Below are 17,204 nucleotides of genomic sequence, written 5' to 3' on the forward strand. Positions count from 1 at the left end.
AGGTGCCTTGGGATCCCCCCTGCATCTCAGCTGGGATTAGATGCTTTTCTTTAGGCTCCCGTGCTGAGTCCCTCACACCTGAGCTCTGCTGACTCTAGCAGAGCCCCAGCTGGTTCACACAGGAAAATAGATTCAAGGTAAAAACTTAATATTCTATTTTTTTTAATACATCCATCATCTTACACCTATTTTTTATTTCTGATATTTAAGATTGCACACAGTCTCAAAAATACATTTAAAAGCTATCTTGGTGGCACTGTGGATCTCTGACACCCATAAATAGGTCTTAGTGTTTTGATGTACTTTATTTCTTGTATCAGCTCCAAAATACATATATTATATCCCTAAAGCATTTTTATTTTAGCTCCTCCTTCATGATAAAAAATTATCTCTGTCTTGTCCATTTACTGTTTAAGTACTTTGCTATAGAAACTTTAGCCTTAAAATTCAGGCCTTCAGCATGAATGGATAGCCATTGTTCATAGAAAAAAAAAAGTTAATTTTAGTAAATGGTAGCTATTAAGAAAGTCTTCATTAGAAAGAAAAATGCATTTGATGACTTATTAATAAAGAGACTCAACATTTCTGTCTAAAATTTTGGGACCTCAAGAATTTGAATAAATCACCCAAAGGAAACAGAAATTTGCATGTTAAATGCCTAAGTGGAGTTTGAACTTTGAATTTGTAGATTCTACACCTTCAGGGGGGAAAAATGGCTCCTTCAGGAGTGTGAAATAAAAATGAATGTAATGTCCTCTGAAACATTTAGGTTCAGAGTACTTACTGTTTCTGAAAATTCGGGCTAGGAGCCTAAGAGAGACACACAAGTCTTTTTCCTACCTCCACAAGCCCTTTTCTCTGATATATGTTAATGCATTTACTATTGATAATGAAGACTCATAATTTCTGATTTGAATTTCTGTTGGTCACTTCTCAAGAGCGCTGTGTCTTCAACACCTCTTAAGTAATAACAAGCCATGGCTGTTCCCACTGGATCTAGACATGTCAAACCTGACCCCATGAAGGCCTTTGTTTTTCTAGGTATTGTAAGAAGAAATGCAGCAGAGGAACAGGGCGGGTTTGGTATGGATTTTGAGGGTGGAGAGAAAGCCTCTCTTCAGCACCAGTGAAAAATATGAGAGTTGTGTCCATTGTTCATTAGATATGTTCATATGTACTGAATGAGGGATTATCTGACTCTCTCCAGAGGCATCAATCACTAAAGGTACAGCCTAATTGAACTTTATTCCTGGTTCCTTTTATTTTTCCATGCCAATATCTATTGGAATTTCCACCTCAGTGCTACAAATTTCTTTTCCAGATCGGAGTTTCTCATATATGCACACAAATAATTCAGAATGATGCCGAATGAATTTCAAAAGTTGCATTGACATTATCTGAAAGAGAAACATCATAAATCTTTTGGACAGGTGCCTGTCCTTCACTGAAAAAAAGTTTACTGTAAATTTTTGATTTGTAAGGAGTTTTATGACTAAAACCATACATTTTAAAAACATTTAGGAAAGGAAGTGTAATGTTTAAAGCCATGGGTTTTGCTTGCCAGCCACATTCATGCTGTTTATACAGCTGGGCTGTTTACAAAGCAGTTTCTCAACCCCATTGGAAAAGCTCTTGAGGGTAAGGGGGGGCATAAACTAGAAGACTGATGCATACCGTTTTATAGAAAGTACAACAAGCAAGTGGTAATCTTAAAATGAAGGTTTAGATAGCTGGTGAGAGATTACTAAAGGTGGGTTTAAGAAAACTCCTGATGCTACCTAGCAAAGCGCACGTTTCCAACTATAAAGTGATGTGGCACAGAAATAAAGGTCAATTTTTTTCCATTACAAAGAAATATAATAATAAAGGGGGTTCTACATTTAATTAAAAATCTCACTTCCCCATTTGGATCAAATTCAGAGTAGGCCACCAGGAGGAGGACCTAACACAGATCCCAGTGCCTGTGGGGAAGTTTCCTTTATACCAGTAACCAAACATCAAAGTGAGATATTTTGAAAACAGTTTAGTGAATATGCTTATGTGACACTTTAGGCATACTCAAGCTCCATACATTATAGATTTTTGAGTGAGGATTAGTAATTAACCCAATAATCTGGGGCTCCATATACTGGCTGCCATTTGAAATCTTCAGAGGCTTCTCATGTTCAAATTTATCAGTCAATATCTTCATGATATCAGTGTATTTTCAGTTATTGTGAAATACTGCTCAAAAAGTGATCTAGGAAAATTAAGCAGCCAATACAATTTGCAAATACAACTTAATGTGATTCAGACTAAGTTCTCAAGATAAGTATTTGCAATATTTTGAACATCTTATTTAGCCTATCTAATGCCCTAACACTATCTTGCACACTAACACTTCTCTATATGGATGATATGAACAGAGTGTTTCAGACATCAATCCAAATTTCCTAACTTCTTTGCCATTCTGCCATTCTACCCTTTTCACCCTGGCCTCTGCTATAAAAATGTCCTCTGTATTCACTTTCAGAAGAAGGCAACAGCTCCCATTCCTCTTTTTCACATGGTAGCTGTGGGATGGAATGTCAACAAAAGACAGGAATTCCTGCAGTGCTCCTGATAAGTTGTTAGAAATGCATTTTTCATCACACTATCTCTGTTCTTATGTCAGCTGAAAAATTCCATTCACGTGTCCCCTAGACTGGGCATTCAGCATTTTCTTTTCTGTACCAGCAGATAGCAAGAAGTGACTTTCACTTACTCCTTCCTCTTTCCTAATCAGGCAGCGTGCACTGATTAGCTTCAGTAACAAAGACCAGCTGCTAGTAATTCAAACTGGTTAGTGAGGGTTAAAGGATTACAGAAAAATAAAATTATAAAGATTATTGGTTCAGAGAAGAAGACTTGCAAAAGCTGTGATGCTAGAAATCCTTGTTCATATTCATGCTGAAAAACTGAGTTCCATAGCTTTGATGTTGCAGAAGATGCCTGGAGATCGTGGCTCAGGTAGGATTACCCAGACCCAGCTGCCCAAACCAAAAATGATCAGAGGAAGGGAGTACCTTTCTGGCAAAGAATGGGATCCACTGGACAGTGCACCATCAAATCAAGTTCTCTCCAGTTTAGAGAGCATTGTGGGGGCCTGTGTCAAAGGCTTTAGAGAAGCCCAGACAAATGACACCTGAAGCCTTTCCCTTGCCCACTGCTGCAGTCTCTCCACAGTGGGTTGATCAGGCAGGACTTGCCCTGTGTGAAGCTGCGCTGGCTCTCACAAACCACCTCCATATCCTCAGCATGCCTTAGCTAGGAGGACCACCCAAAATGTAAGCAATATTCATCTCATTTTGGAGAATTACTCTGTGATGGTTCATACTTGCAGATTCATAACCATTAAAAAGCTCATTAAATTACATTGGGCTTAAATCCGAATAGATTCTATCCCTGACTGTTTTAAAATGGTTGGAGCATCTTCAGCCTTCATTATCATGATATTGGCAAGGCCATGAGACAGTCAGACCAAGGTCTTGGGAAAATTTCCAGCCACATGCTCCTGAACCTTCAGCAACTTCATTTGTTTATTCCACTTTTCTCTAGCCAGATGTGAAGTGGAATTTATTATATAAACAAATTAGGAGGTATCTGTGCAAAGTGGTGTCAGAATCTTTCAAGTTAGTAAAAAATCTGGTGTTGTGTGTGGCTTGGTTTCCTTAGCATATAAAATGGAAATTCCAGCCTGAAAGTGAACCATAACAAATGTTCACTGAACGTTTCACAAAGCTTATGCATTAAATTGAGCTATTGCTTTATGTCTTTTCAATGCAAAATAATTTATAAAACATGTTCAAAGTTGACATAGAAAACTCTGGCAATGAAAAATACTTCTATTGCTGTCAAATAATGGTTAAAAATAAGGTTTGTGTATTCTTGTTTTTCTTTATTCCTGGATGAGGAAAGAGGAACATTGAAGAAATACTTTTCAGCTTTATCTAAAAATGTTACAAAATACTATGAAAGATCAGGATTTTCTCTGAAGGTTGCTTCTCTACAAATAACTACTTGAAACTACTCAAATAACTGAATTCAGTTTTTATTATTTATGTTTAGGAAACATCACATGCAACAACTCCTGACTTGTACCTGAACCAAAAGAACAAGTGTTGTTTCTATGCAACATGAATCCAGCTGATTACCAGAAACTGGAATTCTTCAGATGGAAGAGGATGTTACAACATAACAGATCTACTTTTGGTTATTAGGGAATTTGACTGAGGCAAAATTTTACATGCATGCACCTAACAAAGTAGGAACTTGAGGTTCACCCATATCCCAGATGAGTGCTCTTACCCATGAAGTAAAGGGCTGAATCAGCTTCTACTGCCTTTGTGTTAGAAGGGATCAATCTAGTTTTTAATCCTGTTTCACAGAGGACCTAATTCTCACAGCATAAAACTTTGATTTTACCATTAAATACAATTACTTTCATTAAGTTTTGTCAATTGCTTCAGTTTCTCTATTTAACATAGAAATGACTAAATGACCCATCTACCTCAGAGTATTCTGTCTCTTAGCAATGATTATTAAAGACAATATCTAGGGAGAACATGAATTTGGTAAGTTTTTGACTGATGCTGGATGTCTTGACAACCTTCTGTAAGAACCTTCTGTGCTATTCTACAAGAGATGGTTTAGTTTCTCTATCTTTAATCAACTCCTGCAAGCCTGATTCAATGCCCCATGCCTCTAATACTGTACAGTTTGTCTATAGCCTCTTTCCATTCAGTTTCTGATGTACCTTCATGATTTTGCACACCTTAGTTTTATGAAGTTTTTTCTCCTCTTGCCCAAACTCCTAATTTGGTAGCTGGTCCTTCAATTTAATGATTGAAATTGCCTTCTGGGTACTTTCTTCACTTTCATTCTTTCCTTTCTGAGATCTGGAGAACAAAACTGCACTAAGTTCTCAAGAACTGGACATGGGGAGTTTTGCTATAGTAGGAAAATTATTCTTCCCATCACTCCCCCCCTCAGCACTTATCCTGATAACTTCCAGTACTTTGTTGACTTCTTTTGCCTGCCACTGCCTACTGAGCCATTGACTTCTGAGTGAAGATTTAGTCTTGTAGAGTGCACTCTTTCTTTCATACAGTGGGCTGTTTAAATTCCAACTCCAGAAGGCAGAAAGAATGTGAGCTAACAGAAACAAGTTTGACATGGTTACAGATTTTTGGTGGCAAAACAACTCCTCTAGAAGTGCACACTGTCTTCTGACTTAATCACAGCATAAGGATTGTTTTACCTTATGGAGCATTTTTGGCTGCATTGCTTCATTATCATTTACAGGAAAAGAATAAATAACAGGAAGAAAAGATCAATTTCCCATTCAAAGCTGACATGACCAAAAACCCCATGCGGCTAAACAAACTGTAAGATAAATTATAGGATATATGATGTGCTGCACACCAGAGAAATGTGTGGGTTTTTTCTAAAACTGTGTGAATAACTGATGGTTTTGTGCAGTCAGAATAAGAAAAATTAAAAGCCCCAGTGATTTAATGTGAAGTATTTTGTGTTTATCTTTCTTGTCAGAAGGAAAAAAACACCCATATTTCATGTTTCCTTAATGAGAGCTAAGGCTTAAGCAAGCCCAGCTTAAATCCTTTGGGTAGTAACTGCAGCTATAAGATCCAGGGAAGTGATCACCCACTCTGCTTGGCACATGAGAGACCACGTCTGGAGTGGTGTGTCCAGACCTGGATTCTTTAGTGCACAGAGCACCTTATCAAGATGGTCAGGGGCTGGAGCACAGGGAAAAGAGGAAAGGCTGAGAAAGTTGGGTTTGTTCATGCTGGAGAACAGAAGGCGAAGGGGAAACCTTACTGATATCTTCAGGTACCTGACAAGAAAATGCAGAGAAGATGGCAGCAGACTTTCCCTGGATGTGCTCAGAGAAAGGACAGGAGACAATGAAAACAAAACGAAACATTGGAAATTCCACTTGGGTGTTAGGAAAATTTTCTTTGTCACGAGAGATGTAAAATGTTTGAAAGGGCTGAGTTTTGGTGCTTTGTCCTTGGAGATGTTCCAAATTCATATAGTCAAATCCACGAGTAAAATGGTCTAATTAAATTTGAGGCAGTGGTAGCCTGTATTACCTCTCAAGGATCCTTCCAAATGAAATTAACCTATATTTCTGCATTTCTTTGAATGATGGTTGTTACTGATCCAGTAGATGATTGGAAAACCTTTCAGAAGGAATCTGAGTATTTTATATCTGAGCTGCTGAGAAACAACATTCAGCACATTGCTCTTGGCTTGCTGGCTTTTCTCTAGGATGGATCATGTTTCTTCCACCCTGTTCAGATTTGTGAATATTATCAGGTCCACTGAAATTGTATTTTGTAGTGAAAAAAATATTTGTCTAAAATGTTTTTAAGCTCTAAACTTTCTCCAATTTTATAGTAGTGAGTGAACAATAAAATTCCAAAAACTGAATATTTCACAAGCATTAGATGATTAATCCTCATATATATCTATTACTCAACTAAGCATTTTTTCTGTAGGGTGTACAGAAATATTGAGAAAGATTGGTCCCTAACTTCAAATTTATCTGACAATTTCATTTATTTCTGACAGTTTGTTAAACATCTCACTTTGGTCCTCAAATCCAGATCAACGAAAATTCACTGGTACATGTATAATAGAGGATCCTAAAGCTATTAGTGAAATCCTCAATAAATGCTGATTTACAGACCAATAACATCAGCAAACTCACTGATAGTCATAGTGCAAATTCTAGTGCTTGATGCTCAAATGAAGTTTGCAAATTAATTCTTCAACAAATAAATACAACAAAAGTGTATCCACTGCTATTGGTCTCACAATCATGTAATCACAACATGTTGGTATTCCAGCTCCAAATTAATATCAACTTGACAACCCAAAATATACATATGTCTTTGATATATAAAGTTTTCTCCCTTTAAATTCTATGCCAGGCTCTCTATTGATTCGTATGCTTGGCACATTCCTTTGAGAAAAAAAAAAAAAGTCAAAGCTAAAAAAAGTCCTGAAAATGCTATCTACAAATGCTCTGTGAGAGGGTGAGGCATTCAAAATGGGCTGTTCCTAATTCTTTCAGTCTGAAATGTACATGTGTGGGTGAGCACCATGCATATGAGTTAGAAAATGACTGGGGACATAAAAGAGTAGGTAGGTTGCCAAAGCCAACATGCTCCTGTTATTGTGCCCACTTTAACTTAAGACAATTGAAACTGTTCTTCTGGGATTTGATAAAACTTGATTAATGGTTCTATGAGTTGCCTAATCTATGACTCAAGTCTAAGCCTGAAACTCAGTCAGTATTTTTAGATTATTAAAAAATAGGGAGATGGTTGAGGCAGGGAACTCCTTCATCTTGTTTACCTAAGGAATGAAGTGTAAGGTGTTTTTCACAGATACTTGAAAGCAGAGGTCTGTTCTGTGAGTCACTGGTGGATTTTCCACAATTACTATTAAAAAATAACTAGAAGAATAACAACAAGCAGCTCAATTGCAAAATGACTTGCAAGTTAAAGAAGGCTCAAATTACCCTCTTCTAAATATTAATTCTTTCTCTTTAAAGCAATACAGATTTAAACTCTGTCCAAGCACAACAGTGTGCTGTCATTTTTGCAAATACTTTAGCTGAATGATGCATTTGGCATTATATTATTTTTAGTGTTCTTTTTTTTGAAGTCTATGGTTGCAGACAGACACTGCTCTGAACTTCTAAATTTTTTGCAAAGAGTCAAAATGGTGTTAAAATGTCTGAAAGACGGAGTTAATTTATTCACACTGTATTTTCAGACAACCTATATTGTATGTATATGGTCAAATGTAACCAACTTTCTCACTTTATCAGAATAGTTCCATAGTTCCAGGGCTCTGATAAATCTAAAACTTTTAAAAATTAAAAATTGTGGTTTCTAACACATTAAAAATGTGTTTTTTAACACAGTACAATGCAGGCAGTAAGAGCAACATGATATTTATGCAGATATTTAGATGTTTATTCAGAATTATTTTCTGAAAAATCTGTATCTCTCTCCCTATGATATGACTTGTCTATGCAGACGCTGAATATGTGTCATGGGGAAAATCCGGTTCAGTTTGCCCCAAATGCCTTTTATCTGGGAACATTCTGTTCAGAGTAATCATCTTCTGTTTCTCTTAATATATTCTGGTGATTCAGCCAAGACATTATTGATAACAGAAGCTGCAAAATATTTTAATAAGGGCATTCTTTGCTGATAGCAATGAAGCTGCAAAGATGTTGATTTTCTGAGGAGCTGCTAAATACCAGGGGCTTTTTGTTAGATGTTTGAGTATTGTCTGACTCAGACTGAAACCAAACCAAAACAAACCATCACAAGGGGTAACATTACTGTCAGTCATCTTTACAGAGTAAGTGGTTAAATTCCGATGCAATGACCCCTGTCTTGATCAACAAGGGGCAGACTTCCAGTGGTAAAATGCTGAGCCTTGTACAGCTCAAGCCTAAACCCCAAACCTGAGATGGTAGAAGTGATAGACACACTAATAGAATGGGCATGGCACAGAGGAAAATTAATAACATTCACTGTAATTATTTACTCCTACTCAACCTGAGTTAATGAAATTTTTGGCAGCAGTATTGGTAAGAGAGGTCAGACATGCATCCCTCTGAATAAAAGCCAATAATACAACAGTTATGAATAAAACAGTGATTACAGTCTTTATACAGTGACATCTAATTAAATGGTTAGTTGAGGGGACTTTCCTAAAATGTATTCATCTGCCTTCCACACCATATTTATAAACTCATGAAATTCCCTAATGTGGAATGAAAGTTCTCAAGATTATCTCATTTGGCATAAACTTGGATCTTAGACAGGCCTGGGATCTGAAAAATATACAGAGGTGCAATAAGAAAGACCATATTTGCAAACCAGACAACACCTTATGATTTAGGCATTAAGGACACAAGGCATTCAGATTAAACAGAGGAAAAAAGAAGGTAACTGTGTACACTGTTCATAAAGGGACATAGATTCCAAAATTAATCGGTGTAATTAATTTGGGTGATTTATTTGGATTATTATCATGGCACCAAGAGAGAAAGATTTGATGGAATTACTTCCTCTTCCTCCTGTGAAAGATTCTGCATATTGTTCCAGCTACAGTCCCAGGCTCAAGCAGAGTTAATCAAACAGCAGTCTTGCTAGTTAATGCACTTATTTTTTCCCAAAAAAAGAAGACACAGAAGAAAAACTGATTTCTGGGTTTAAACATTTTCCTCACATATTCCTGGTTTCACCTCTTCATTTCTCTTGAAGGACTAGAGCTTTTTATATGAAATTTTTTACAAACCATTTGTAAGCTGTAATTCACTGCAGATGAGCATGTTAAAAATTAGACTTTTTGAGAAAGATATGGCTCAATAAATTTTGCTTCATTAGATATCTGGAGGTAACTTCATAACTAACCCTTTTTTGGTAGAAACCCCTTGCTAAATCAACATAAATCTAATAATAGCAAAAGACAGTGTAATTGTGTTCCTTGTCTGAAGCCTCTATAAGAAGAATTAATGAGCTTACTAGTGTGAAATTGTTAAAATTAAAGAGGGAACAAAGTGAGGGTAGAAGGAAACTATGGCCAAAAATTTGGCTTAATGTCTGCAATCCTAGGCATGCTGGAGCTGATGGTCTATATCATATCAGGAAATGAATTTGAAATAAAAGGTGCAGTAAACATAACACATGATTCACATCTTGGTACTAAACTCAAGACAGCTAGGTATAAATAGAATAAGAAAAAATATTTAATGAAGCAGCAAATCCTGACTTCCAATGTACCTTGGACTTGTTTGGTTTTGTCCTCAGTTGGAATGACTTCTTGCATTCCAGTGAAGAAATGTTTATTACAAACCAAGATACTTAAAAACACTGGATGTGGAAAACCCTGCATCTTACATGCAGCACTAGTCATCACAAATTAATGATAAAGAAAGGAACTATAGCAGTCACATTTGTAGCAGCAGAGCAGCTGTTAAACACTGCTTGGAAGCTCCTACCTCATAAAACCAGAGATGCACTTACTGCAGCAGAAGTGATCAGGGGGTGTAAATGTACCAGATTCCCTCTCTCTCTCTCTCTCTAGGTGTGTAGCTCATGAAGGAGCATGAAAACTTCAAAAATGTGGATTCAAGTTTAGCATGTAGGGCCCATAGTTTAAAACCAGTGCATGAAATTGCATGTCCATTGAAAAACATTGCTTATAAATAAAGGGATTTGAGCTGTGTAGGTACTGACATCAAGGATGAGCTTCTGTGGCCCAAGGGAATATAAAACTATTGAGGTGGAAAGCTGTGCTCAGCCTGTGGTATCTGGGACACAAGTACATGTCAATTATCCCATAGCTGTTTTGGCCAAGAGAATTGGACATTTTAGGTAAGTCTGAAATTCTTGTCTTGTCCAGATCCTCATGGACATTTTGCCAAATCAAGGGAATGATGTCTCAAAAATTTGCTTGGTAAAAAATAAACTGAAATGTGGTGGACTTGAAAAAATGCATTAAATATTAATAACATTGTCAGTGCCTTAGAGCTAATGTTACTAGGAATAATAGAGATTTCAAATACTTCAATTCTCTATTCCATTAACAGATAATTAAAAAATATAGGTTATATTTTGAGTTTCTGGGCTTGATTCATGGTGGGTGTGGAGGACATTTAATTGTTCTAGATAAAACTTGCACATACAACTGCTGATACTTACATTGTTCTACATCAGTCATGAACAGAAGCCCACAAAGAATTTAAGATACCTGGACTGAAAACTGGTGCCCTGCCCATGTGAGTTACAGGACAAGGTCTTGGATGCCTTCAATGTGTATTATATGAAAACTTGGAAGTGGACAAAGGTAATAGTCTGAAATAGGAGGGACATTTTTCAGAGAGACAAAATTCTACAGAGCATTAGTCTCAACAGCTACACAAGAGAAACATTACTGATTATTAAATAATTTCTCTTCAGATCAGTACTTTGCCTGTTGGACTTCGGTAAAAATATTTTTTTGCACTTATATAATCCTATATTTCTGTAATGGAAATATAGGATTATATAAGTGATGTAATCACATCTCTCTGCTGTAAAAACCAAGAAAGAATCACAAGATATAGATACTTTTTCCTGGCTAACATTGCCTTTTTATCTTTAGTCTCCCATTTATAATTACAGTATTTGAAGTGAGGTTGAGAAATATCTAGATATCTTTCATATCTATATTTTGGAAAAAATATATTAGAAAAAGAAGAGATGATTTACAAACTCATTTTTTGTCTGCTAAAATAAAAGACAGTTATTCCATCAGTCTTCTTTTTTTTCTTTTTTAATTTCACAAATTTATTTGTAGTAATTTCTTTGGAGTCCTATCAGGATAGCATTTTCCCCATCGTATATAAGGAGTTATTTTTTCTGGAACAAAATGAAAGACAGTGAGAGTACAGTTTAAAAAAAAAAGAGATTTTAAGATTTTTAGGGCAAGTTACCTCCCAATGTCATTCCAGCAGCTGCTGCAGAACAGCACCACTGCTGGTTTCCTCCTGCCTGGGGATGATTCTGTTATGTGCAGTTGTGAAGTGTGACAGGAAAGAGAAGCTATTTGTGGCTTTCCCATTAATTCAGTACTCATTTTGGGAAGTAAGGAATCAGCAAACTTTATCTTGTTTTCATAAGACCTAAGAAGGAAGGGAATGTTATTAGGCATTCCGTTAAATTCTTCCTTTATTCTAGCTCTGTTTTTTCCCCTGAATTGCTACACTGGTATTGGCAAAACTATGCAGGGTGAATTGAAATGATTGAGAAAGCCATCATTACTGAACATCCCTGCCATTCCCCCATGCTGCCCTCAGGAAGTGGAAATTACAGATGTATTACCATATCAGCTGTAAATAAAATGTTTGCCTTGACATATTCAGCCAGTTAAATAAAAATAATTCAATTTGTGACAGTAGGACGACAACTAGGCAGCTATGTCTTCTTAGCAGAAAATAAAGCTAAAGTTATGGCCAGTTGTATTAAACTCAGCCCCAGAAGGAGAGATTTGGAGCAGCTCAGCCCCCTTTGAGCCCAGCTGGCAGAAGCTTCCAGAAGGTGCTGCTTTTGCTGGGCATGTCACAGGGAGCCTGCAGCCTGAGCCAAACCACAGCTATGGGAATGGCTCAAAGGGCTTCCAGACAGCCTGTGTGGAAGTCTGTGACCTACTTCTTGCAACACTGCCGTGCACAAACATACTCCCTGCCTAGGGGAGCTCCAGGGTAATTTACAAGAACCATTTCTTGATACTTTTATCTTGATTTCCCCTTTTCTGTCCTCTCTTCCTGCTGAGGGTACCAGCCTAGGGTGGCCTCTCCCCAGCCCTGTTGCTCAGTTTTCTCATAATTAAAAGTGGGAGGAATATATGCCCATCATTCATCCAAATGCACTAAGTTATTCACACACTTCTCTCCAAGGTGCCGTCCCCACAAGAGCAAAAGCTTTTTTAAATCCCCCAGTGTCCCTCAGCAGAGTCTGGAAGGCTTTCTTTATGGAAGGTCTTGGTATTCTCCTCGTCATACCCAGAGGACTGAGAGACAGCTCCATTCCTGGAAAGCCTGAGATGGAGAGAGAGAAACCTGGAAAGAGCAGAACAGTGCTAGAGCATGCAGCAGATCCCTGTGTTCTGACAGGCATCTCCATCATGGCCACAGGGCAGTATGCTCCCGAGGGATAGTTCAACTAGGGGAGCCGAAAAGAAACTCATTTTAAGATGTTAACTCATCATAAGATGTTGTACTAGAAGGAAATCTGCAAATACAGGTTTCTGTACAGCAAGCTTGTGGGTTTGGTCCCTGGCTGGGCCATTCACTTAAGAGTTGGACTTAAAGATTCTTATGGGTTCCTTCCAACTCAGAATATTCTGTGATTCTGAGAGCAAGGGAGGACATGCATAATAAAAACATAAACCCAAGAGCACCAATTTTTCTTGCAAGGAGCCATGAGAAATTAACTAAGCGAGGAAAATTAATTTTTCCTCAATCCCATGGAGTTGTTGTATGTTCTCTTTTATCTTTAGAATGTTATTTTTCTTAGTTTTAATCTACTGTTGAGCATGGGTTGCTTTCTCTAATCTCCTCTGAGGGTTCTCCAACCTCTTATGAGGGTTTCTCCAACTTCCTCTGCATATCATATTTTTGCTGTGATGTCTGTTTATGATTCCTGAATATGGTTTGATTCCCATTAGAAGTATCTGAACTTCCAACTGGATTTCTCATTATGAATCTTACAGAAAATTAACTTGAACAAATCAATCATAAAAATTGCCTTGAAGTGGCCTGACAGCCCCAAAATCACAGCTACTGTTAAGCCCTGCAGGACATGGATCAAACCTTAGCAAAGGCTTAAACATCACTATGTGGGGGTGAAGATGCTGGACTGTGAGACACGGGGCTGGTGAAGCATTGTGGTGGTATGGCCACATCTGTGCTGTGTGCCCCAGACACGCCATTCCTGGTTGTTTAATGGAACAGTGGGGGTCTCCTGCATCTTCTGTGCCCTTTGGGAACAGTCTGAAATATGAGGCTGCACAGCCAATACATACCAGGTATGGAATGGAGTCATGTTTTCTGGGCATACCTGTGGGTGTGGTGTGCAGCAGAGCTGCGGATCCTGTTGCAACCTACCTGGCAACTTACTGAGGCTGTGTTGTACCTCTCCAAGGAATAATCTACTAGAATACCTTCCCATGTTCTTCCATTTTTCACTTCTAACTGACATCTCAAAATCTTGTCCCACTCTCTTGCTGCAAGATAAATGCCTAATCTGTATAGGGGAGTTAAAAACTCAGTTTGCATGCTGAGCTGGCAGAGGGGTGTGGAGCAGAGACCCAACGTCAGGTCCTGTAAATCCTACTCCTAAGAATTGTGTAACTCAGCAGATTTTTGAGTAACAGCATTGGTTTCTAGTCCATTTAGTATGGGTGCTGTAACACAGACTTCTAAATGGCCCTTGCTGCTTTTTCCTGTTTTCCAAACAAAAGGGTTTTTTTCCTAGAAGCATGACTTTTGCCAAGAATGGTAACCACAAAAATCGCTGTTTACATCAGGAATCCAGAGGCACAGACAGCAAGTCTCCCTCTTGTCAGGATAGAGGAGAGAAGAAGTTTGAGGCCCTGGGTTACCTTGGTGGGGAGGTTTGGGTTAGCGTGGGAAGAGTCCACCACAAGGAACACAACACTAACACTGGTTTTGCTGCTGCCAGTAAAGACCACAGAGTGCCACAGAACAGAACATTTTTTGGCTTGCTTTTGTTGTTGTACACTAAGGTTTAAATGAAAAATTCACCTTCCTCCTCCAAATAAACTTTGCCCACTTTGAGAATCTTAGTCACTATAAACAGCAGCTGCTGACAGTAACCTGAACTAATTACAAAGAAATCGACTTTGTGGAAAAGAGGTAAAACATGCCAACTCACAAAGCATGAAAGGGCAGGAGGAAACTGAGTATGCTTCTAAATGGTTCTTCAGATTTGTGACATTTGCTCTGCTGTTTAAGTTCCACAATACTGCAGTGGAGAAATCAGGTTTGCACAAATACAAATATGCTGTGGGTTCAATTCTGCCAGGTGCCCAGCAGCAGAGCTTGCAGGGTGGCAGTGGACCTCCTGCATATGCTAGGAGCAGGAACACAGTATTCTTCACTTCAGAGCTGAGCTCTGGAATGCTAGGAATAACCCTCTGACTGATCAAAAGAGACTAATTTCAAGTCAATCATAATTCTTCATCCATTTTATTAAAGCCAAAGGATCAAGCACCTTTATATTCTATAGCCATACCTTTATATTCCTTAATCCACAAAGCACATTCTAGCCCTTCAGCTTTTCATGACATGCAAGTTGCGACCCTTGTAGTTTCTTCTTCTTTGTTTAGTTGACATCTTCATAACTGAAGTTGCCTCTGATTTTTAAAAGTCCTGTGAAAACCTTTATGAGGACACAGCTTACTTCTGGATTTCTTGACTAAAGTATTTCCTTCCTTTCTTTTAATATTTATCACTCAGGTAATGAACTTGACTGCTAAATTCCAATAAGTGCTGCTAGCTAAGACTACTAAGTTCCAGTAAATTCCAATAGTGTTTAAATTTCATCCCTTTCATGCATTTATTCTGCTATTTAGTGCTACAGAAGCATTACTATTCTGTTAAAGGCATGCAATTATTAATATAAATCATAATTTGTTTATCAAATGAGGTAGAAATTATCCAACTGTGGTGTTTTTTATACAAATTTAAGTAAATAATTATTTCCCTATATCTCAAATGTATTATTTTTATAGAACTCTCATGGCTTCTTCCTAAGGAGTTTTACAAGGTTCTCTTGTATACCTTTAAATTTTTTAGGGATCTTTGGAAGTGAAAAGAAACATAATCATAATTGTCAAGAGAAATTAATGGTGATATAGTGTTTCACCCACTTATGCATAAGTGAAAATGAATACAAAACAAATGCTTTAAATTAAAATAAAGCTAAAAATTACTCTCAGATCTTATCAACCATTTAGGTCATTACATAGCAACTGTAGCTGCTCTGTATTGTTTGTCACAGCTTTCTTTTCTCTGCTGTATAGACTATAAATTTGGTTTTGGAAAGAAAGAAGGAGGGAATAAGAATAATTGGTTTCAGAAAATGAGACCGCAAGAAAATCAGGGAAGTGGTAGATGCAATCTTTTAGGAAAATAGTCCAAGTCTAAGAAAATAATCTAAGAGTGTAGGACAGAGTAGCCTCTAAAATAAGCAAGAAAAACAATATAAATTGTGCAAAGGCAAACTCTTCTGAAGTAAGACAAAGGTGAAAAGAGGTACCATTATACTCGAAGATAAGCTGAGAATAAGAAGGAATTGAATAAAAGCAGAAACACTATTAAGTATGAATATAGAGCAGCAGCAGTAGCATGTGGGCATAAAATGGAAAAGATTAGGGTGAAGACTAAGACATTAAATATTGTTGGGGGGTCACATAAAGGAACAAGTGTAGATCATAAAATTTAATTAGAAATAAAAGAAAGATGAATGAAAGTTCTTTCTGTTGCTTAGCGGGTGAAAGAGCCATGTGGAGAAGGGGATCATCCATGTATGAACATCACCATGTGGGAGCACAAGGGGCTGCCAGTGAGACCAGGAATTCCATGTATTTTTATTCAATATTTGCACCAAAAGATGCATGGAAGAATGGGGATTATGACAGCATGTGTTTATACTTGTTCTAGATGGCTTTCTTTGTCAATGAACTTGACCCTCTTTCTCTAACTTTCTCTTTTTTGGCCATTTGTTTATTTGCTCATTTTGTTTTGGGGTTTTGTTTGTTTAAGGCTTTTTATTGGCTTATTTTTGTTTTGTACAAGAATGTATTTCTTTGCTGTTGAAGGTTCAGGAGCTATGCATAGTAAACACTTGAGGTGCTGCAGGATTAGGCAAAATCATGAGCACCTTTGTGTCTAAGCTTCCCCACAATTATGCATGGATGAGCAGGCTATAGGAGCAGCAATGTTGTTCCAGCTACTCCTGGAACATGCTGCCTTTGTTTTTCTGTGATACAACCTAAAACATTAACAAGGCAGTATATGATATCTGGGAAATTACAAAATCATTAAGGTTGGAAAAAGACCTCCAAGACCATTCAGTCCAAATTTTCATTGAACAACACCTTGTCAACTAAACCATGGCTTCCTCAGCTGCTCCTCATAGGACTTGGTCTCTAGACCCTACACCAGCTCTACCAATAAATGGCATTACATAACTGATGAAAAAAGCAATCATCAAGCAAGTTCTGATTTTACCTGTGACTGTATGCTTCAAATACCGGTTATTCCCAGTCAGGTTCATAAAATATGTGCATTCATATGAGACAGAATGATCTAGATTCGGAGTATAGAGCTGTTGAACTGAAAGCAGGCCTGTTTTAGGTGACCTGAGTTGGTGGCAATACTGGAAGAATGACCACAAGCTGCTGGACCAAACATCTGAAGGCAAAGTTGGAGTCACAGGCAAAGGAGAAACCTTTTCTGCATCCTCTTACTAGGATTTCAGTTTAACTTGTGAGCAGCTGCTGCTTCCTGTCCTTCTATCAATTAGAGATGCCAAAAATTCCCTTATTTTGCAATTTATGAATAT

The sequence above is a fragment of the Serinus canaria genome, chromosome 1 (assembly GCF_022539315.1).
Source record: "Serinus canaria isolate serCan28SL12 chromosome 1, serCan2020, whole genome shotgun sequence".
Lineage (NCBI taxonomy): Eukaryota > Metazoa > Chordata > Aves > Passeriformes > Fringillidae > Serinus > Serinus canaria.